This window comes from Sphaeramia orbicularis, chromosome 11 (genome assembly GCF_902148855.1).
Source record: "Sphaeramia orbicularis chromosome 11, fSphaOr1.1, whole genome shotgun sequence".
Lineage (NCBI taxonomy): Eukaryota > Metazoa > Chordata > Actinopteri > Kurtiformes > Apogonidae > Sphaeramia > Sphaeramia orbicularis.
Window position 1 is genome coordinate 20,822,228 of NC_043967.1, and position 24,436 is coordinate 20,846,663.

At 38.6% G+C, this 24,436-nt stretch overlaps 1 protein-coding gene across 2 annotated transcripts in view; it reads left to right on the forward strand.

Annotated features, from left to right (window-relative positions):
• Positions 1-360: 360 nt before the first annotated feature.
• Positions 361-24,436, forward strand: part of col8a2 (collagen, type VIII, alpha 2) — an 86,557-nt gene continuing 62,481 nt past the window's right edge. Inside the window, exon 1 of one of the 2 annotated variants that reach the window (XM_030147777.1) lies at positions 361-1,136. The gene's annotated coding sequence lies outside the window, so the exon portion shown is untranslated. Of the gene's footprint in view, positions 1,137-19,947; positions 20,063-24,436 lie in introns of those variants that run through there. The other variant, XM_030147778.1, reaches the window with a different exon arrangement.

Below are 24,436 nucleotides of genomic sequence, written 5' to 3' on the forward strand. Positions count from 1 at the left end.
CAACATGGCTCACCAGTGACCTGGATGTTCAGACATGAATGGTTTCATTCTTGCTTCCATGTTGAGAAAACAAGATTTCAATGGCACGTGGATAAAGGACACCATGATTCCTTGGAAGGTGACTTTTGGAATGAGAGCAGAGTGGTGGTAGAGGGGTGGAAGGAGGCAGAGCAGGGGCAAGAGACGCCTCCGAATTCCCCTCTTCCAGTCTCTTTTCACCTTCCCTCCTCTTCATCCCACCCCACCCCTCTCTGTGCTGCTGCTACCCCACCCCATCCTGCTTACTTACTCCCCTCCTTCCTCACTGCAGCCAGCCACAGACACTTGTTTTTTGTATGAAGGGGGTTAACCCAATGAACAATCCTGTCTGTCTTTCCCAAAATAAGCCAGTGGGAGAGGGATCGCCAAGTAAGTCAGGGAGATTGGAGCAGCGAGGTGCACAGCCCCTGGTTATAAGTCCTGGGAGTGGGAGCCCAGCCTGCTTGGACCCTCAGCCTTTAGCTGCATATCCACAGCCTCGCTGCCTGCCTGACTGACTGACTGAGTCTCACTCTACTGCTACTCACTCTCTCTCCCTCTGTCCTGCTCCCTCGCTCCTTCCCTCCTACTTTCCACCCTGGAGAGCGAGAGTGCTCAGATTGGGAAGGTGCTCCTCAGACCTGCGTCTGGACTGCTTGAAGACGGCACAGAGAGGATTTTTCCCTCTTCTGTCATTTGCTCTCTCATCCGCTCCCTCACTTTCACGAACTCTGCCAAAAAGCACATGGATGGACTTCTTCGGTTTTTGCTGGAAACAGAAAAATAAAAGTTAAACAGACAATTTGCTCCACCTGCAGTTGAAATATCCAATTTTTTCCACTACCATAATTTTTGTTGTTTTTTTATTTTATTTTATTTTTTTTGCAATTGTGAGTAGCACTGGAACCTTTCAGGGTCCAAGGTTTTTGCCCAGGAGGACACCACTCCTCTTTTTTGGCTGCATGTTCCTTGAATATTTGATGCCATTGCATCCCATGGGAGACACGCGTGGCTGAAGGAAAGGAGGGAGGTAGAAGAGAGACCCACCTGAAGCTCACACCAACTGTTGCCCTCAGCCAGTGCAACCCCCTGCCCCTCATCACTCTGAGGAGAGAAAGGTAAGCCCCACAGTATCTGCCCTCATGTCTGTCTCGCTCTGTTAGCATCCCCTGTGTCCTGTCATCTCTTGTCTTTTCACTTTTATCACATGTGGCTGCAGTGAACCTGACAGAGGCCAAAAGAAACCCAATGAGAGAACAGGAAAAAAATAAAATAAATAAAAAACAGACGGTGTAATATCTTAGTCATGGGACCTGCATATTTCTCGACAGTCTTAAGCTATTGTACAGAATAGTAGCAGCTAAGAGGTTAATAAGAACTGGCAGTGTTTTTTTTTCTGTACTTAGCTGCGGGACTCATAGTGTATGGACACTGATCAGCATATTTAAGTCCTAGCTGTTTGTCTTCTGTTGATTTACAAGATGGAAAAGTCTGTCTGTTAGGGATATTAAGACTTTTCTGAGTCAGATCTTGGATTCTACTTTGTGTGTGTGAATTTCAGGTGTGCAAAATTGTTGATGTATTCATGCCCACATACATCTCAAACTTTTGGTGATGATGTTGAGGTGGGCGTGGTGTGTATTCGGAGAGTAGAGTGGGGTGGGGCAGTGTGGTAGTGGGATATGTAAAATGGGTCTGGCTCAGTAACAGATTATCCATGTGGCTAGATCCTCTGTTTGTATGTGTAAGTAAATGTGTTCGTATCACATGTACACAGCTGGGACCGTGTGTTTAATAGATTAACTTTATTACGTTGAAAGTTTAATAAATTTCATACTGTGACTGGAATGAACCACTGTATAAGTATACTGCAGATGGACACATAGTCCTATCATTTTTCCTCTCCCCTATCCTCTCCTTGTCCCTCCGTTTCTCCACTCTGTCCATCCAATGTGACGCCTCTGGCATGCTCCTCTGCATTCCATTGTAACGACATCCCTCCATCCCAAACAGAATAAGGAGCAACAGCCATGACTCCTCAGGTATCCTGAATGACACACTAACAAAGCAGAGAGCCTGAAAAAGAGGAGTGAAAGTGAAAAAAGAGAGGAAGAGAAGGAACACATTGACAAGGCTTAGTAAAAATACCAAAAAATGAAACAATTTCAAAATGCATGGTTTGCTGAGGAGATACATTTTTTAATCACATGTGTTTCAGTGCAATAACAGCAGGGTTTTAAAAGAAAAACAAGAGTAAGGGAGAGAGAAAGGTGTAGAAAAAAGAGGAGACAGTGTCTGGAAAAGACAGTGGGCTGGAGTTCTGAAATCCAAAAACATTTGGCAGCATCTCTCTATTTCACTGGCTTACGGCAAGAAAAGTCGACAGACTTGTGTGTGTCTGTATGCTGGTGTGTGTGCAGACACACATGTGTGATCGTAGGTGACTGAATCTGCATGGATATCAAAGTATGTTACACAATCTTCAGTGAAAGAGGGTGAATGGATACACACCAAAGTGTGAACTCTGCTTCACTGTTCAAAGTTGTATTTGCTCATAAGGTTTAAGGCCTCTCATATAGATTTACTGGTTTCCAGTCTGACACCCCCCCCCCCCCCCCCCCGCCTTTTAAAGAATCTATAGATCAGTAGATTTATGCTCCTCTTTATATCTGACAGCACCCCTGGCCTTTTTCTTGGCACCGTACAGGCTGTGTTTCCACGTCTGGCATGTGGGTGATGGCAACATTATGTTGTTACTATAGTGACCCCATGCCATTGACTGGGATTCTCTGATTTCTAAGAGGTGGCAACTGAGCAGTTACTGGGAGGCTGATGGTTACATGAAGTTTAAGTGTGTTTGTGTGCGTGTGGTATATTATTTAACCACAACTAACAGCCTCTAACCGCTCTATCCACCAGCTGGCCATACAACGTGCTAAGCGTGACCAACTATATACAAACAACAGTCATGCTGAATGCACAGCACCACACATTGCATACTTTATACCCGGTGCAGTACAAACACCTACAGTACATGGGTTTAGCACTCCTTACAGACGCACATTTCCAACAGATTTACACACTCACGCTGTCTGTTGCCAAGCCTCCTGCTCTTATAGCACTGAAACCTCTCATGCCCCACTGACGCTACTTTATAGGCCAGAACGTGTTGAAGTTAGGACTTTTAAGACTCCAAATTCAACATCAGCTCTTGTGTTTCTTTAAATAATGTTAGGAAGATTACATCAGGGCTGCGAGAACAAGGCCTTGCCTTCATAAATAGATCTGTAAGCTTTTCATTGAGCTTTCATCCACATGAGAGCAACACAACAAAGCAACAGTCAGGAAGAGAAAGTACCCGGAGTCCTCAGATGTAAGACATCAACTATAAATGGTTCCTTTCTGGAGCACATGCCTTACTTTACTCTCGATGATCACATTAGTCTTTTACTTTTAAATCTCTGTCTTTTACTTCCTTGAAAAGAGAACTAAGATGAATTTGATGATGAAAAACAGTGACTTAAATTGAGGCAGTGGGATCTGCTCATGTAATGCACTGATACCATCTCTGTGTCTCCCTCTGGCCTGCAGATTAGTTTACACCTTTTGACCACAAGGGGGCAGAATGTCAACCAGTTGACTATTGCACACAGACACTCACATGTGGCCCAGGCATCTTGTGGTTAAGTGAGTAAGTGTCATGACCTTAAAGTCAGCAGATTGGTCAGTATTTGGTCACTTTGGTGTTTCTACATTGAATTCAGATCAAATAAGCTTCCTTTTATTTCTCTGATTTCATTTTCCTCAGTCATGACTTAAAATGACTGTCCTCCCTGACTTCCAGGTATCTCATCATATTTTACTTGAACTCAGTGGGACCTTTCCGTCTTGGTCTTGCTCTATTCTTTATTTCACAGTAGTTGAATGCATACTTCTATATGCTTTTGCAGGTGTGTGTCTGAATGTGTATGAGAGCTGGGCAAACACATGTGCCTCTTTGCAGTGCAAGCAGGAAATGAAGGAGAATGCCACTCATTCTCAAGAAACAGTAAAACGCCCAGTGATTCCTCTACTTCCCTGGGAAACAAACACCTTCAGAACACACACACTATCCTTTCTGTATATTATGGCCTCATTTAATCAAAGTATCCCTTTTTTTTGGTCTTTTTTGGTCACCTGAAGTATACTATATATACCCTTCATCAGACAACTTTACTCCAATAATTTTCATATAAAGTAATTATCGGCTCCACATTCAATTTCCTCCAGCTTACTACTTGAGCATCAAGTCAAAATGAAAAAATAGCATCTTAAAGACAGGATGTTTTGGATTTTAGTCCATAATGAACCCACAGAGGGAGAACAAAAATATAGAAATCTAATCCTTCAGTGTTCATTTCAGGATCTCCAAAAAGAAGACCTTTTTTTTTTTTTCACAGTTTCATATTGACTCCAATTCCTCATGACTAGATTTACATGAACTTATGCAAGGCAGGGCAATCATTTTAACCATTTCACCATTTTCCTAAAATCCATATTTTCCATATAAATTTAGTGGAGTTAAAAAATCTACCCATTATGTTGGATTCATTTGTTCCTTAGCATATGGAACCTAGCTTTTAATGAATGTTTTACTCTGTAATGCCAAAAGTGCATACATGGAGTATTGTTTTTAATGAGAAAAATATATTTTAAAGTTTTTTGTATAAGTTACGGTATATATGAGTGGTAGTCAAAGTGAATGAAATTGACCCTTCCTCTTTGTTTTTTTTTTTTTTATTTATTTTTTTTTTATTAGCAAAATTAAACTAATAACTGCAGTGCAATAGTGAATGTAGGTAGTATACGTCAGATTAGATTAGATTAGATTAGATTAGATTAGATTAGACTAGATTAGATTAGACTTTAGTGGTCCCACAATGGAGAAATTCAATGGTCAAGGCAGCAACAGAATAAAGTCCAAGAAAAAGTGTGCATGCATTAAGAAAATACAAGTTAGTGCAAAAAACAATATAAAAGAATAAAAAGAGTAATAAATAAATAAATAAATAAATAAGTGAAGCAAGCATGTGAAAGAGGAGTCTTGCTTTGCTTTTCTTTTCCACCCTGAAGGCGCTGGTGTCCTGGTGGATGGTCTGTCCTTCCTCCTCTATGGTGTTGACAGGACGGGGGCTCAGAGTAGCCGCTGGGATTCAACCCACAGACACAGACTCCAGCTCTTTGCTGGGTTGGACCGAAGTGGTGACTGGAGGTTCATCAGGAGGAATCAGAGGTCATGGTGGAGCTGACACAGCAGCACTGTTCCCCCTCTCCTGGTGTGGGCGGCTCCACTGGTTCAGTCTGTCCTGTTCATGGTGGAGCTGGTGGATCAGGAGTGACAGCAGGGCAGGGTTCTTTGGTGGGTTCCTCACCACTGGAAGGAGTTGAGAGCAAAGAGACTGGTTCTTGGCTGAGCTCCTCACCCATATCCTCCCCATCCAGGACTCACACTAAGACTGGAGATAGGAGGCATCACAGGAAGTGAAGGAGTGGGAACAATAGCACAGTCTGGTTCTGGTGGACTTGTGGCTTACATCCTCATCATTCAGGTCTGGGAGTGGAGTCAAAACTAGTGTCTCTGGGTTTCGTGGAGCCTGTTCAGATGGCTCAGCCCAGAGGTTATAGCTTTGGTGTTAGTGAGTTCATCAGAGGTCACAGGAGGTGCTAGACCAGGAATCATTGCCGGAGTTGGCTATTCCACAAATATGGTGCTGGAGGAAGTGTTATAAGCCTCAGCATGGGTGGCTTTGGCACCATCCACCATGTCCTCCATTGGACATGTTGGTGTCAGACTGAAACAGCACAGATTTCATGCACTGCAACATCAGAAGCGTTAACTATATCAGCTATAAAACACTTGAGAGTACACCTGTAGAACCTAGTCATGATCATGCTGTTTCTGATTGAGTAGGAGTAGGTCATTTGATGGATCATGGTTTGCATACGAGTGGAGATCTGGTCCTAAACAGCCCTTGTTACCCCAGTAATGTTGTCACTAAGCTGCCTGGAAGGCCTGTTGATGGAGGTGTTTGGAGGAGGCAACCAGAAGACCTGGACCTTTAGGAGCCACCTCCATCACCACCTCCTGTAGGTTTAGGAGTACCCAGGGCCCTGATAGCTCCACTGCTAACAGGTTAATGAACTTGGGAATTTGGGGCATTTACCCATCTTCCAAATGCCACAGTGAGATGATAAGTATCTGTGCAGTAGTTTTTATTAGAAGGAAACCATGTCACTGACAAATCTTACCAACAACTTATGATATCTCATTAAGAAGCCCGAAACATAATGATAAATGTAATTTCAAACATGAGCAGGAATAAAATATAAAGGTGAACAAAAGGCAAAGGGATACCACAAATCTAAATAGACCACTCCAGAAGATCGAAGACAACAAGCCAAAAAAAAAAAAAAAAACTCACACAATGTACAGCTTATAGCATCCTATCCCAAACAAGCTTAAAACAATCTATGGTACATGTGACTGAAGATCAAAAGATGTTTTTCTATGTTTTCCCAGATCAACCATAATAGCCATCTAAAGAACAATAACATATGTCTTAATGTAAGTTAGATATATTCACAAGAGTTTTCCCAGTATACTTACTATACTGAAATAAACATTAACCCTTTCATGCATAAGTCACTCCAGTGGACAGTTATTCTCCAGCTGTTCTCTTGTATATTAATGGGTTTAGTTGTTTTAGTTCCATATCAGCCAACACAGTGGACACTTACGCATCATCTCATATCCTGACATTCATACCATTACTGTAACTTTGCTGTTCTTGATGAACCTGATCTGCACTAACATGTTTGAGTGTAAATCAATTGTTATTTGTTAGACAAGAAGGTTTTTTTTTGCACATTATCTCGATGAAGTGAGGAATTAATAGCATTAGAATATGTTAAAATGTGAGAAGACATCAGATTAGCAGCATTAAACATGTTTTTATTTCATTGTTTTCATATCCCTCTCTGATATTGGGTTTTAAACACATGTTTCTTTACTTCAAAAATTAAATGCATAGATATTTTTGTAACTCCACAGAAAAAAAAACTGGATCGCATTGTTTTTTTCATGCCTAAGGAGGAATAAAAATACTGAAGAAAAAAATCTTGACTAAGGTTCTCACAATTAATACATGAAAGGTGAAAGCTCGGTCTTAAATCGGTGTACCAAATATCAACTGGATACACAACAAATAAGATAATATTGCTCATTAGTTTCTCATTCAGTCAATTAAAATTAAATCTCTTCAGAGTCTAAAGAGGCTCTTGATTAGTTTGTAAATACCTCTGCTTCCATTAAACTCCATGCGTCTCAGTGCAGAAGAGGATTAACGGTGAAAGCATCAATACAAATTTAATTTCTTTGAACAACAGACAAGAGACAATTTCAAATGCACCTAATAGACACGCCACAAATTAACTGTGTGTTCAGGTTGAAAAACTGTGAAATCTACAGAATTTTGTAAAGCTAATGCTGAGTTATTAGATGTTCTAAATGTTCTACACACACAAACTCCTTGTCAAACACGTGCACACACATGTCTGCACATGTATGCAAACCCTTTCAGTTTAATAGTGCTTTAAAAGGAATGAGAGAGATGCATTTCTTTAAAGTGCTAGAAGATCATGGCTGTAAGTACAGGCAAATACACACATGCTGTACATGCACGCTTCTACTTGTATTATAACACATGCTAACTGGTAACTGATACACTGGATGAAGAATTACAGTGAAGGGCAGTGGAAAGAGAATACAAGTCCCTGGTCTTAATCAGAACCTGGACCATAACATTCAAGATTAATAGGCTGGATTTGTTGTGTAGTTAAATAGAAGGAGAAAGAAAAAGCAAAGACAGAAAAATATTTTTGCTTTGTATCCATGAACATTTGTCTCTTGTCTATCTTCCATTACGATGTAGCCTTAAATTTACAACTTGGAGACACAGGCAGTGACTTAAAAGTATTAATACTTTATTTATTTCAATAAATTTTAATATATTTATTTGTTTTATTGTAACCTTGGACAAAGTCTAAACAAAAGTATGCCTGAATAAATCAGATAGGTCAGTCATTGGATAGTATGGAAGTAAAATGCTTTCATGTCAGATAGCCAACATTAGCTTAGCATTAGCTTTGTAACTAAGTTAATGAGACTTAAAATATAGCTTTACCTTGACTTTGTTTAGTATTTATTTATTTATTTATTATGATAACAACCTGAACACTAGCCTGTATGCAGAGGACTTAGGTTATCCTCTCAACAAAGTTACTTTTACTCCTGGGTTCTTCAATGCCTCTTTTTTTTTTATCCTAAACTGATGCAACAGTTTTAAACACCAGATACTTCCCATAAACACACAAACATGGACATTTCTTAGACAGTGAACCTTTAAAGAAAAGGACTCAAGACAGCCAGTTACCAGCCAATCATCTTTCATCACAGCTTTTACTTTGAGGAGAGGAATATTTTTATCACACAGAAAACAAATATTTCATGGTTTTGAATCACAACTTATACTGCAGATAATTTGGGAGCAATAGTGTTTTGCATCTATCTATAATTTATTAAACTGGATTGATGTTGATTATGACATTTTGATTTTTCCACATTTGTTGTTATGAGCCTGATAAGTCCAGTCATCACCTCATGTCACAGCAGCAGAAAAGGAAACCCTTTCTTAACCTCACTATTTGGTCTTCCCCAAAAAGGAGGCAAGGTGTATTTTTTTGTTTCGATTTGTTTTTGTTTCGATTTGTTTCTTAGTTTGTTTGTTAACACTTTAGCGGCAAAACTATTGGTTGAATTCATATCAAATTGGGTTTATAGATTGCCAGTGACCCAGAATAGATCTGATTACATGTTGGGAACAGTAGGTCAAAGTTCAAATTTTTAAAGAATTTTTAAAATCTTTTTCTTCTCCCATTTACTTATAATGGGCAAAATTTCAAATGCCTATAAAAACATTTTATTTTTTTTTATTTTTTTATTTTATTTCGAACATGCAAAGAAAATAAAACAAAACAAAGCAAATTAAGACATAAACAAAATAACATTTAAATGGACAGAATCTATCTTCAAGCACATACAAGTCTGAATTTTGCATGGTCGAAAAGGAGTAGGAAGAAGTATAAACTTATTTAAATCCTACCCCTCAGTCCTTTTACACCATTTTTATTAACTTTATACAGCAATTAACCTGTACTATTGCCCTAATTTTAGCATTGTACCACAACAATCCATAGTACAGTAACTGAATTATCCACAACATTATATTCGTGTCAGTATGGTCATACAAACAGACTCAACAAATCAAACATTTTCTTCAATAATTACAGCAGATTTAACAGTACACTATCATACACAAACAAAACAAACAGGCCTCATTGTCATTATTAAATACTGTACCTCTCAAGAATCAATTCTTTATATCTTTTTTTAAACTGAATTATGTTTGATATTTGTTTTATCTCCACACACAATTTGTTCCACAGTTTTACTCCACAAATGGAGATACAGAAACTTTTTAATGTAGGGCATACATAAATTTCATTTCAATTTACTTCAAACTTGGCACATATATAGAGGCAATTGATATGCTGACATCAATACACGCATAGACACGATGACATCAGCTGGATTGATGTAAAAATAAGCTACAATATGAGCGAGGGGCGGGGCACCATTTGTAACTTTACTGACATCGTACATGCAAAATTCAGTTATTGAGGGATTTTCCTGAGAAATTGTACTACAATACCCTGTTTATGTGATCATATTCCAAACAACTAACTCTGATACTGTAGGCTGACAGATGACGGTGATAGGGTGTGCCGTATGTTTCACAGCAGTGCAGTGTTATAAGCAGACTGGAACACATACAACAGGTGATAGAGTGTCCATTACAACCTGTAAGCAATTTGAGAGTCGACTTGGATTTGCAAAAAATGACTTGTCAGTATCGCTGCCATCTTCGGCTTTTGTGTTCCGTGTGTTTATCCTCCCTGTGCTTGTTAGCGCATCACCAGTAGCCGACCTGGAAAGTTGCAGAGCTGATATATGTGAAAGTCAGTCAGGTATATGGCAGCTGGTGAATCTGCACAAAAGTATGGCCCTCCAGAGTGGATGAAGCAGCACATTATTAATCACGCCCTTGTATTGAAGGACATTGTTTTGGCTCTTAACTCTAAAAAATAAAAGAAACAGACCCAAGGAGAGACTGAGGAGAAAAACAGGATTTGTTATTATTCTAATTCTGTGTATTTATTTTTCTTTTTTGCTAGTCTCTGATTCATTTGTCTGTCTCTTTATCTGTTTTTTATCTGTCTCTTTGTCTCCTCCTTACTCTTTAATTCTCTCAAAACTGTGTCTGGACCAAAGGGAGTTTTTCCACTGGGCTGGCAGCAACAGTGGGACAGAGACAGAGAGACAGGGAGAGCAAACAGTGGGGAGGCTTGGCAGACGTCTCTTGTTATTTTCCCCCCGCCTCCCATTGACTCTGTCAGCAGTGGCTCAGTCTTTGCAGGGTCTCCAAGCTTGGAGGGCTTTGACAACATGGCCTCTGCAGCTATCAGAGGAAACTTATCACAGGCACACTTAGTCGACAAGCAAGAGGAGGTGGGGTGGCTTTCATCATTACATTGCCACTTTTTCCCCTTTAACATTTCCCTTTCCTCTTGACTCTCTTCCATCTGTCTCTATCCCTTCACTCTTTCCATCAGTATTTTTTTTTTTTTTTTTACTCGCACACGCCACAGGCCGAGTCCTCTTGAATCGAGCCCCTACTTTTTTACTGGGCTCAAACTAAAACCCCTGTGGTAAAGCAACCTTGTTTTCTAATGCCAGACATTGCTTTTAGTCAGTGAGGCCTGAACAAGGCACAGCAACTAAGCCGCGGACAAAACACATATTGAGCAAAGCTTCCTGGAGTAAAATCTATATTTTTCCAATGGTGTGTCAGAGTTTTGGGGTCGGCGGCTCGTGTTTTCAAAGAGAATTCAACAGGAACAAACAGGAACAAGAGCCTCAGAGCTCATCCAACAACAGCGCTGTTCCTTGTTAATGGGATGTGACATTTTGCACTCTTCCACATAGGCCAAGTTTTCCTTGGTTTGACTCAAGGAAGTGAGAGTTTCCCCCCGTGTCTCCCGACCTTCCCACTTACCACTTACAGTTTTGGAAAAAAAAAAAAAAAAGAAGGGGATTCCATAGATCTGAGGAAAGCCAAATAAAGATTATTTGATGTTTGTTCCGGTACATAAGTATATGTTTTCACAGACAGGACATGACTAAAGCTGCACGTTGAATGGGATGATTAGTACGAAGTAGAGGATGCATTAGATCGTGCCAAAGTAAGTGTCTGTTCAGGCTGTTGTACAAATGAACACATGTGTAGGTGTATTTGGCTTTGACTTTCGACTGCGCTACCTTTCATTCATTCCCCTCAGCTCACCGTCTGGCAAGAATTTTGTTTGGGGCTTCCAAACGTACAGCGTCGGGCCAATTCTTAACAGGGGTCAACTCCTCAGTATAAAACTCACATTATCCCCCCTTTTCATCTTATCACAGACATACTTTCCAAGCCAACTGTTTATTTTTATTGTTTCACTACAGATGCGGGACGATATAGCTCCCTCTGATGGGTCAATATTGAGTAAGAGGTTAGAAATGGCTCTTCTGAGACCATCTGAACAGCTCCAGACTTTGTTATTGTTCAGTCTGAGCTTGATTTAGATGTGTACGTAGGTGTTCGTAAAAAAAAAAAAAAAAAAAAAAAAATAGAGAGGGAAAGACGGGGGTTATTATGGTGTTATGGTCCCCCTGGAGCAGAATAATAAAAAGCATTTTATTTCACACAGACAGATTTTCTGCTGTAGGAAATGGATGCTTATTCTATGACACAGGCATTGTACTGTATGCTCACAGGCAGATGGTTTTTTTCCAGTCTTCAGTTGCATAAAGTAACTTCATATCTAATAAACAGGTTCTGAAGTTTTTTCCACAAATTGCTTATAGGTAAACTGTCAACCACCATACCTCCTTGTATAGAAAATCTATTCTAAAATCCTTCAGGATGTAGTTAAAGTAGAGTCAGTACTCCTGATGAAAATGGGTTCATAGGTCATTTGAGCAGCTTGTTTATTAAGAGCCATCCTGGTTGCACCTCAAAACTTCTTCTTATTACATTTTAGTGATAAAATTGGTCTGTGATGCTACCATAAAGACACTAGCAATGTCAAAATTGGCAAAAAAGTACATTTGATTACTTGAATATTTATTTTTGTGACTTTAGTCTATAACACAGGTGTCAAACTTGCAGCCCGGGGGCCAAATCCAGCCCGCCAAAGAGTCCAGACTGGCCCTTGGGATGAATTTGTGAAATGCAAAAATTACACTGAAGATATTAACAATCATTTTAGTACAGGTTGCACACTCAGACTAATTCAATCTCAAGTGGGTCAGATCAATAAAATACTATCATAGTAACATATAAATAATGGCAACTCCATATGTTTCTCTTTGTAAATGTAAATATTTTCATGTATTTACACTAAAACAAAGTATAATTTTGCAAAAAAAAAAAAAAAAAGTGAATAACCTGAACAAATATGAACAACTTGAAATGGCTTAAGAGAAGTAAGTACAATTTTAACAATATTCTGCCTGTTACTAAATGTTTTTGTGTATTTGTAGATCCATTGTGATCTGTAAGTTATAATGTACATGTGTAAATGATAAAGTGAGGCAGAATATTGTTAAAATTACACTTATTTTTTCAGTTTGTTCATGTTATTCACATCTTTTGAAAGGATAGTTTGTAGATGTAAACATTTTCATAATTTCAAATTAACTTTTGTCGCTCTAAAACACAGAAAAAAGTTTGGAGTTGACATTATTTATATATTATTACATTATTATTTTACTGGTTCGGCCCACTTCAGATCAAATTTAGCTGAATGTAGCCCCTGAACTAAAATGAGTTTGACACCCCGGGTCTATAAGATAGCAAACTGATATGATAGCAGTCATAAATACCACTATACATCTGTTTTGTTTAAAAGGCATATATCAAATCAAATCAAATTTTATTTATATAGTACCACATCATTAGAAAAATTATCTCATGACACTTTACATATCGAATCGGTCGAAACCAGACTTTAAGCCAATTTACAGAAATCCATCAAAATCCAGGAGCAAACACTTTTGACTGGTGACAGTGGTGAGGAAAAACTTCCTTTTAACAGACAGAAACCTCGAGCAGACCCTGACTCCTGGAGGATGGCCGTCTGCCTTGACCAATATACCTATACATAACAATATAAATATAGAACAGATGCTCCAATCGAGCATTGGTGTGATTTTCCCATGTTTTTTTACATCTGTGGGTGGATAAATCAGTGCATTACCTGCATGAGGTCAATGTCGGAACATGTACCAGTGTTGTGGCAAAGTCTACATAATATGAAGAATAAACATAACCCATACAGACCCACACATCCACTAGTGACCAAAATTATTTACTGATATAAAAAGTTAAATCACTGTTGATCCATTAATTCAGTCAATACATGTAAATAATTGGTGTAAAATGCAGTTTGTCATCTGTTCATGGTCATCAGATATGACCTGTTTGGATGTTCAAAGGCTTGGTAGTTACTGTGGAAACACCGTCATCTTCTACAACATTGATTCACCAGTAAAATCCATGGAGTTTGATAAATAACAGTGGATGGACACGCTTGTTTTATGTTCAGTTAATGAGATATTTTGCTGAAAAAGTCACATTTTCTTCAGTTTTCTCTGTTTATGATAAAATAACCTTCAAATTTACTCTGAGCTTTAATGAACATCTACATGATTAGTGAATCAAATACAGGACAATACATGATTTACACTGAAAAATGCAAAATACAGATGATAATATTGCAATAAATGGTGATAAATCAATTAAGAAAAGTTAAATAGAGAGAAAAATTCATTTGGGAACTGCCTCAAAAGTAGCACTGGGTCTTCCGTTTCCTCTGTTTTTGATACAAAAACCCTCAACTATAATTTGAGCTTTTATGAACATCTACATGGTCAATAAATTAAATATAGGAAAATACCTGGTTTTCATTTAAGAATATAAAATGCAAAGCATAATATAAGAATAAATATTGATAAATGACTAAAGAAAGGTTAAAATCAGAGTAACAAAAGTAGCACTGGGTCTTTACGGGTTAAACTCCAATATTATCTAAGGATCAACAGTGTGGAGTCTAGTCTGTCTGAGCATAGCTTGCATACAACTTCATTTTGCGGTTCCATAATTTTTTCCTCTAACCAAAATTTGAAGTACTTCCAAACAGGGCTTGGTTGGTTGCTCTGAAATGTTGTTGTAAACCACTTTCTCTATGTCCGAGTTGGGCTATTAACTCTCTACCATCCGTAACGCAAGGCTGTTTTTGCCTCAATAGCTTGACCTACAGTTCATTCTAAACCACGCAACGCTGTGCAACTCCCAGATCCATGTCAGATCTCATGAGACCAACAGCTATGGCAGTACTGGATAATTAATTAATTTTCATAATCTGATGTCTGCTTTTTTTTTTCAAGGTTCAATGTTACTTTATTTATACCCAGGGGTAGATTTGTTTTGCAGACAGAATGATTGCAACACACATTGAACCTGTTAGGCAGGTACTTGATCAAGTGTCAAGACAAAAAGTGCTCAGTCTTCCACCATTCATCAGTATAGCAGCATGGATAAGTAAAAGGATAAAATAAATAAGTAAGATCAAATAAATAAAAACAAAATGCAATGAAACACAATAAAAACCTCAAGAAGATAAAAATAGTCTGGGATAAAAACCAGGATAAGAACATAAAATTTAAAAATTAGAAGTCACAATAATAATAAATAGAGCAAAGAAATAGAATAAATAACTAAATAAGTAAATAAAGTGCAATGTCATTATTTCTTATTGAGCTCAGTGACGGCGACAGGAACAAAGCTGTTTTTATAACGCTGTGTCCTGCACCTTGGGACTAAAAACCTCCGTCCAGAGGAAAGGAGCTGAAATTCACCTCGTAAAGGATGGGAGTCATTATTAAGAACTGATGAAGCCATCCTCTGTACCTGTTTAGTGTACAGGGAGGCGGGACAAGACTGGGACTCACCAATCAGGCAATTGGACCATCTGACTAACTTACATTTCCAACTTATTTACAACTGTAATTAGGGATGCACCGATACCGATACGAGTATCGGCATCGGCTCCGATACTCAGTGTGTTTACTCATACTCATACTTGTATTCGTAAAAGTAATCCGATACAAATGCACCGATACCACTTACGGCCATGTGACATTCACAGTTCAGTGCAGCAGGTACGCGGCGGTGGAATAATGTGTGGGGAGTGTGAAGAGTGTGGAGATTTTTCAAAATAAATGACGGTGATAAAAGTAACGCTGACTACAAGTAACGTTACAGACACAGACAGATACGGACGCAGTGTTCTGTCCGTCCTCTGCGTACACTCCATCCGTTTACCAGGTGCTGGCAGATGTGTAAACAGAATGAGAATACCAGCGGGTGTACAGAGTGGTGCGGACCGCCACCAACAGAAGTGAAAACGAAACTTATCGCTCATTTGTCTTTTCTCTACCTGCTGAAGCTAAGCTTTTAAACCTTACCAGTGAAAACGCTGCAATATTAGTATCACATTAGTGTTACCTCTGTCGTCTCCATGTTAGCGTTTACTGACTTTCTTCTTCTTCTCAAAAAACTGCTCTTCTTCATGGTATTTGTCCAGTATGGTTAATTAAGAGCAGCACCCCCTGGTGGATTAATTAAGAAATGCTCATTCCAACACATTAATTGTCAGTGGCAGCACTTTTTTCCAGTCAGACTAATGATAACGACAATAAAGCACATTTACAAAAGGAACTAAGAACTGGAATGGGATTATTAAGTACTCATATCGGTTCTCGGTATCGGCAAGTACTCAAATGTAAGTACTCATACTCATACTCGGTCTGGAAAAAAGTGGTATCGGTGCATCTCTAACTGTAATACATAATTGAAATGACAATATTCATTGACAGCCCTATAGGACATAAACATTGTTGAAAGGTCAGGCTGGTAGATGGACTAACAAACCTACGGACGGACACAAGTGTTCCTTACCATGATCCTTTCCTAACCCTAACCAATAGGCATAGCTCTGTCAATATTACTGTAACCACAATAATGATTTATTTTATCCTTAATCATGATATTTTTCTGAATTTGTGCCCAAACCTAATCTAACATTAGCCACAGCAGTGTCACAATGTAAATGCAAAATTAAAGTTTGTACATTTGAGTGTCATCAGGTGGTATTTTAAACATTGATGAGGGTCACATGCAGAAATGTAGACAGATATGTCATAGCAGCATGGACAGTTCTACTGGCCCTTAAGGTAAAACTAAACAGCCTGTCAACCAGACAATTTTATAAAGATGTTACATGGAACAGCTGCATATTTACACATGCAGGAGACACAAAAAACCCCCAATGTCATTCCTTTTGTGTGTTTATGTCCTTCTGGTGATTGTAAATCCACATCTTCAGCTCATCTTTTTGTCAGATAGACGCTAACCTTTTTTTTAATCTGTTGTCTGGGGCTGTGCTGGTAGAACATACTGTGGGTTCATCAGACAGTTTTGCTGAAAGTACTGTAATGTGAAACAAATGATGAAACAATGACATTGAAAGCCTGAGTGATGATGTTCTTTAAGTGTGTTACATGCACTGTTTTTCACATGTTGCATAAAAAACTGAATGGTTGCTATTTGCTAATATATAGTAGCTAATGTAAAACATCTTAAGCCATAAAAACCCAAATAAACACCAGTAACCAAAAGCATCAACTGATCTAAAGTGTTTAATCATCTTAGAGCCACTAATTCTATTAATACATGCAATGCAGTCTGTCATCTTTTCATTGTCATCAGATATAACCCATTTGGATGTTCAGAGGTTCCATCATCTTCTACAACACTGATTCACCACTAAAACCCATGGAGTTGGATCAATGACAGGGGATGGTCAGACTTGGTTTATGTTCAGTTAATGATATATTTTACTGAAAAAGTCACTTTTCGTAAGTTTTCTCTGTTTTTGGAAAGATAACCCTCAAATGTAATCTCAGCATGATGATTAAAGTAGATGATCAGTAAAATAAATATAAGAAAATACCAGATTTTTACTGAAAAAATGCCAAATGGAGAGGATAATATTATGATAAATGTGATAAATCACTTAAGAAAGGTTAAATACAGAGAAAACTTAATCTGGGAACTACCACAAAAGTAGCCCGGGGTCTTTATGGGTTAAGAAGTTAACAGCAAAATGGAAGGCATGTAAGCATAGTGAACAAAAAGACAGCTGTGCTCCCAAGTCAGTAGAATGTTTTAACTTTGGAATATCTGTATTTATTTTAATAATATAACATAAAAGTTGCTGAACATGATAGGAAATGAAAATATATTTGACCATGAATAACCTCATGTCCTTTCACATAAAAATCATGCTGCCATCTTTCACTAACAGGTGACTCCAGGTGCCCACCACATGGCCGCAGACATCTGTAAGTCCTTTTTCTTGCAGCCTTAAACAAACTGGCATGGGTTGTCAGTTTCTGCCCAGAAAAACACCTGAAATTTAGTTTGGCTCAGATAGTTCCTCAAAGGGATGGATTTAAGATGACTTATCCCCCACAATGGATTGCCTGGGGCTAGTGGGATGTTTCTTTTGGAAATTTCGTTATGTCATGCAGTATTATGTATCTGAAGAGCACAAGTGAAGCCTCCAGTGCTTCATACGATCTTGGAGGTTAGTGATATACACTTACAATGGCTCCACTTCCACGTGAAATCAGGAAACAATGAAAAGCAATCGGACTCGACATTAGATTCTGCTCGACCTGTTATTGCCCCCCATGATTTTTCAGTGCAGGGTGCAGGTTCCCTCAGACTTTAAGTTTAAATGGCCTTGGCTTAAGAGACTTAATCCTTTCTGTACAGACTCTGAGCCCATTGAGCAACATGTGTTTCATAATGCAATGCTCAGGGGCATTAGGCAGTGTACAACACAACCAGTCCTTCAAGGCTTTTGTCCTAATCATTTCCTGTAATCAGCAGTAAAGTAGTGAAACGATGAAATGAAAAAGCAACTTTGTGTTCATTCCAGCTCGTTTGAGGTCAACGCTGTGTGAACGTTGTTTTACTGTGTCCTGTGGATGTGGCCTTAACTCCAACTTCTCTTGTTTCTGTTTATCCCCACAATGTATGTAATGCTTCCTGGAGTTAGATAGGAGATACAATGCAGTCTGGCAGTATTCCCAAATACTTAACCCATAAAGACCCAAACAGAGTAGCCATTGGCAACTAAATCATCTACTGATCTAAACTGTTTAATACCTGTTGATCCACTAATCCTATCAATACATGTAAATAATTGATGTAAAATGCAGTTTGTCATCTTTTCGTGGTCATCAGATATGATCCATTTGGACGTTCAGAGGCTCTGTAGTGAACGTGGAAACACTGTCATCTTCTACAACATTGATTCAAGAGTAAAACCCATGAAGTTTGATAAATGATAGTGGATGGAGACACTTGTTTAATGATATATTTTGCTGAAAAAGTCACATTTTCCTCAGTTTTCTCTGTTTTGGATATAATAACCTTTGAATTTACTCTGAGCTTTAATGAACATCTACATGATCAGTGAATCACAAACAGGAAAATACGTGATTTACACTGAAAAATGCAAAATACAGATGATAATAATGCAATAAATGGTGATAAATCAATTAAAGGAGTGATATTTTTCTTTTTTTAAATGGAATTATGCATTTTAAAACATTTCCTGGTGGTCTACATAAACTGTAAATGCTATGCTTGGGTCTGAATTCTTCATTAATTCAACTCCACAGGTCCATCTTCAACCCTATTTCTGAGTAATGACACCAGAAAGGTCGTTTTGAGCGCTGGCCCTTTAAATGCAAATGAGCCACTTCATGCCCCACCCCCTCCAGGTTGTTGGCTGTGCTGCTCTGTCCCGTTCAACCAACAACTGAACATTTTAGGTAATCGGCTCAAAGTTTGGACATATTTTCAGTATGGACTACAACCACTGCTGCTGACAAACAATTATGTCGTACTCTGAGAAATATTCATCAGAAGTCTTGACCTTATATGTGCAAATGTCATGACATAAGTAGTTATAGACGTAACAAATTAAGCAGGAATTAAAACAGGTTGTAAAAATCTACTTGATTTTGACCAAAATGAATATAAAGATAGCTTTGCAGCACCTGGAGGGTTCAAATTCTAACTTTTTGAACTGTTAAGGTCCAAATACACAAATAAATGAATCAAAGACTAATAAAAGTGGGTTTAGCAAAATATCGATGGCCAAAAAACAAAACCTCGTATCTGCAAATTTTTTGATTTTGACGCTTGACAAAACACTTATCTGCACTTTGGGAGGCATAAATACCTAGTATGTATTGTTAACACATAATATAGAAAGAGAGTCTGAGAACAGTAGAATATACTTGGATATCTTTAACAAAGACCATACTATAATCAAACTAAATGGTTTTTTTTTGTTTCCTGAAAAAAAGTGATTTTTTCAGATAGGAGGTTTTGTATTCTGGCCGTCAATATGACCCCGTTAAGAAAGGTTAAATAGAGAGAAAAATTCATTTGGGAACTGCCACAAAAGTACCACTGGGTCTTTATGGGTTAAAGTAGGCGGTGGAAAATAACTATTTTTTTGTTGTTTCATGCTCACAGTACTGGAAGGCTAATTAATCTGTCTATCTATTTAGAAGGCATGGAATAATGTTTCATGGAGAACATTTGAGATGCTGTACATAAGAGCAACTGGGATAGCTTCACTGTTTGCCTCTTCATCATGCATTTTGCTGGATTTCATCTCTAAATTTAAACACGTGCAAGTAAGTACGGATACAAGCAAATACAGAAAGTAAATCATTCAACAGCCATCGAGAGTGTACTTGTGCAGATCAAGTATGATATTCCACAGATACTAAACTTGTGGAAGATTGTAGAGATTAAGAAGTTACTGTTGGCTCTGAGAACAAAGATGTTGCTGCGCGAAGCACTGGAGAAACAATCTGTCTTATTAAGATAGGTCAAAGATTTACATGTCCTGAATTAAAAACCTGGATATTCTGTAGATGATAAATAGCAGAATCAGAGGATGGAAATTAAACATCCTCTACCTGATATTGTCCATGCAAGTCTGTGATTGTTTGGACAGTGAACGCAACAGAAGTACAACCACTTCTGGGAGGATGTTCTTTGGCCAACCAACATAATACTTAATTATGGAGGGCTTTGAATCAATTACCACTCACTTTCATGTGGTCTACAGATGGCTAGTCACTCTCTCCCTGCTTTCCTGCTCTTTCCTCTGCCGGCCGCCAGCAAAAAAAAACCCTGTTGTGTTGCCTCATTGCTAATTTGAACCAGAGAAGTGGTCATTTCCTAACAGTGGGCCCCGGTCTGATCTACAAGCCGAACCGACAATCAGCCCAATGGAGCCTTGAGCTGGAGTTCTACCAAAGCTGGGCAAAAACCACACAAACCGGCGTCTTCCTGACATGTGGTGAAAGTGTGATAGGGATATGGGAAACATCGGCAAGGGTTAGGAAGGAGGGAACGTGATGGATCCATTTAACGAGAAGGAAATTTTAAGAGAAAGAGAGATCACAGGAGGACATGGAGATTCCAGGATGGATGCGGTGACAGGAAAAAGTGCACTAGGTGGTAACGGGGGGAATAAGGCAAGAAAAGCTGACTACAAGATCTAAAGGTAGAAGAAGAAGAAGCAGAAAAGAGAAAATAAGCTTAGTCTGAGAGAACTGGGTTTGTAGCAACCATGTGGCGTCTTTGATCTGACCGAGGATTTGAACCAGTGTCAACAGAAACATGCAGGGGCCGTCTGTTTGCTCCCAGACACAGATCATTCCTCCATGAATTACTCTGCTTCAGTTCGCAGCAAACTCCTCACTACTCCAATGTTTGTTTACCCTGTCGGGAACACCCGACCCACTCCTCAAGTTAAGCAACAAGCTCGGTAATACCTCCAAACTCCTGCAATCAGCTAAACTCTCTCTGCAGTTAATCTCTAGCGCGAAGCAAAAAAAAAAATCTGAGTTGTTCTGAAGATTTAAAAGATACACTTGAGTCAAACAGTGCTGCCTTTATGTTCCATAGATTGTACAGTCATTTCTCATTTAGTTCTGTAATACAGGATTCATTCATTCTCTTCCAGTCTGTGTAGCAGGCTGGAAGGAAAGGGGAGGGATAACAAGGAGCCGGAGGAGGAAGACGAGGATGCAGACATGTCCGCCAGATCGTTATAGAGAGAGAATGTGTCTTGAATTGTGCATCCCTGCCATATGACAGCTGATTCAAACCTCATGTTGGAAGTGGAGACACTGAAGAGTCTGAGGCTTGTTCATGGTTTCACTGCAAGGAATGTCCATTTAGTGAAGGGCTTCACCAGTAGATTTTACTAATCAATCTTTTTATGTTCGAAATGTGTCAAATGCTTGCAGTGAGAAACCCACACCGCAGTTTGGGTTTTTTACATCCACAACTGGTTTGGTTCAGTGGCATGACTCCAAACGGCTGTTTTCCAGACAGAGCAGGCAAAACAATTTGATTTGATAAACTCACTCGGGCAGAAATTTAGTCACTAGCTGGTGAATCATTTAGCAATGAGAAAATAGGATGGGATTTTGACTCACACATCAGGTGGACTGAAACGTCACAACTGAGTGTGTCCTTACATACACAGAGAACTTCAGTGTGATGATGATGCAAATTATCAACATCACAGAAGATGAAATGTAACCAAGAGTCTATGCAGTAGAGATATGGGGACATAACATCCCCCAGTCATTAGCTGAGGACTGCCTCTGGGGTGTCCTATTACAAAATGTACTTTGTTGATCAATTGTTGATTTTAATAAGTGTTTGGAATAATTTTGTAATAAATTGAAATAGATAGATAGATAGATAGATAGATAGATAGATAGATAGATAGATAGATAGATAGATAGATAGATAGATAGATAGATAGATAGATAGATAGATAGATAGATAGATAGATAGATAGATAGATAGATAGATAGACATCCGCAATCAGCAGGTGACTGATTTATTTCCACCTACATGCGTAATGGATTCTGATGACTGACTGGTTATTACAGCTGTCAGTCACCTGTTTTTATCACCAAGTAACTAATAAACAATCCAGAAAAAACTGGCGCTTGATCACAAACCAGCTTGATGAAATCTACCTAAAACGACAAAAAACACCTTATAGAGAAATGTATTGTATGTTTACTCTGAACTTGTACTGTGGCTCAGGTCCCATTGACTAAAACAGGACAGGAAGACTTTTATCTTCACTTTAATTATTATGTCAGGCCTTTAAGACAGTGATTCTCAGCTGGTGGGTTGCGACCCAAAAGTGGATTGCAAACCCATTTTCAGTGGGTCTTAGGCCTGTGTCTGGGCAAACCTGTGCTTTATGTTTTTTTTTTGTTTTTTTTTTTACATATTTATTTAGAATTTTTTGGTGCAGATTTAAGTTAATTTGAACATTTGAATATTCAGTTTCAGAGGCATTAAGCATGTCCCATTCTTCCCATCCCCTCACCCTCCCACCCCTGGTCCTCCATGACATACTTGATGATAGTAATAAAAATGGCAAAGTACTCATAGAGCAACAAAGGTAAAAGAAAAAAGGGAATAAAATAAAATAAAAAAATAAAGAAAGAAAAGAAAGAAAGAAAGAAAGAAAGAAAATGTAAAAAAAAAAAGAAAATTGCTTTATGTTTTAAGGAGCCAAGTGCTGTCCATTCGCACTCCACAACAATAGGTGGCAGTAATGAGCTGTAATGCTAATTAACACCAGACATTTCACAGCATAAAACAAAACCCAAAAGTTCTATAGAGGGTATGCACGAGACGTCACCGCTAGTGGAAGTCACCGCAGTTACACCCACTGAGTGGCAGAAAGAGGGAGATGAGTAGCGGCTTTGGCTTGAATACTGCGAAGACTTTAGAACAATCTAAAAAATAGGGAAGAGCTGTTGTGCCATTGATCGCACAAATAGGTTTAAAAAGCACTCGGAGCTATCGTTTTAGCGGCGACCTAAAGCCGAAGACAGAAGAAGCAGATGGATCGCTGCAATTCGTAGAAAAAACTGGAATCCAGGCAACGAAACCTAGATTTGTGTCAGGTAACGTTAATTTATGCTGTGTTCTTGCATAAAATCATACCTTAAATTACATATCGTTTTGGCTAACATTACTTCTTAGTAAAGCTCTTAATGTTAGCATCTGTCATTTAGTTCTATATTTCATAACTGAAACGTGTTTGTCTTCAGTTGTGTGATTCTGAACCTTGTGCTCTACATGATTTGTAAACTAGCTTAAACTGAGGCTAACCTAGTTTTCTAAATAAGGGGGTACTCTAGCACAAAGCTGTTGTAGCTGTGTTGGATCAAGTATTTGATGTTAACTCTACTTAAATCTCCACAGTACCAGTAGATCATCCACTCACTTGGGTCAATACTAAGGGTTCAACTCCAGTAAATCAGTAGTGAACTGTGAGCACTACTGCTGGGCCTTTACCTTGGAAATCACCACCAAGAAAATACGTCTGCACTGACAGAAAACCTCAAAAACAATAGTATGTTGAATTGAAAGCACTCACCAGCTGTAATCCTTTAATTAACGATGACGAGGATGTCAACAACTCTTTGGCTTTTGTATGCTTTCAGCCTTTGCATTGCAGATTTTCCCTGCATTGAAATCAGGTTCATATAAATGTCAGGATACGTGATTTCTGTCCACATATCAATGTTCGTAGACCACTTGTTTTGTAGCTTGTATGGATCCATGTCCAGTCCAATTGTCTTTAATTTCATGTTATATTCCACATTTTTCCCGGTCTCGCTGTAGTTACTGCTGTGCTCCGTCATGTTGAGCCGGTTTGTTTTTGCCACATAGTCTGACTTAGAGGGGTGTGGCCTAGGGGGAAGTGACGTATCTGCATTCGCTCTATTCAAATTATGGCAAAACACAGGTAAGACAACACGTACATCAGATATGGTTTTACCAACACTGAGAACAAAAACCTCTGTGTTTAATTCTTGAATAAGTGACTGAATGCACTTTAATTTTTTTTAACTGAATGCACATTTTAGTTCTGGTTAAATGTACCTAATTTAGTGTTAAAGGGAATATTTTCATATTTATCGTCACCACCTGCTGGTCAGTTTGGTTTA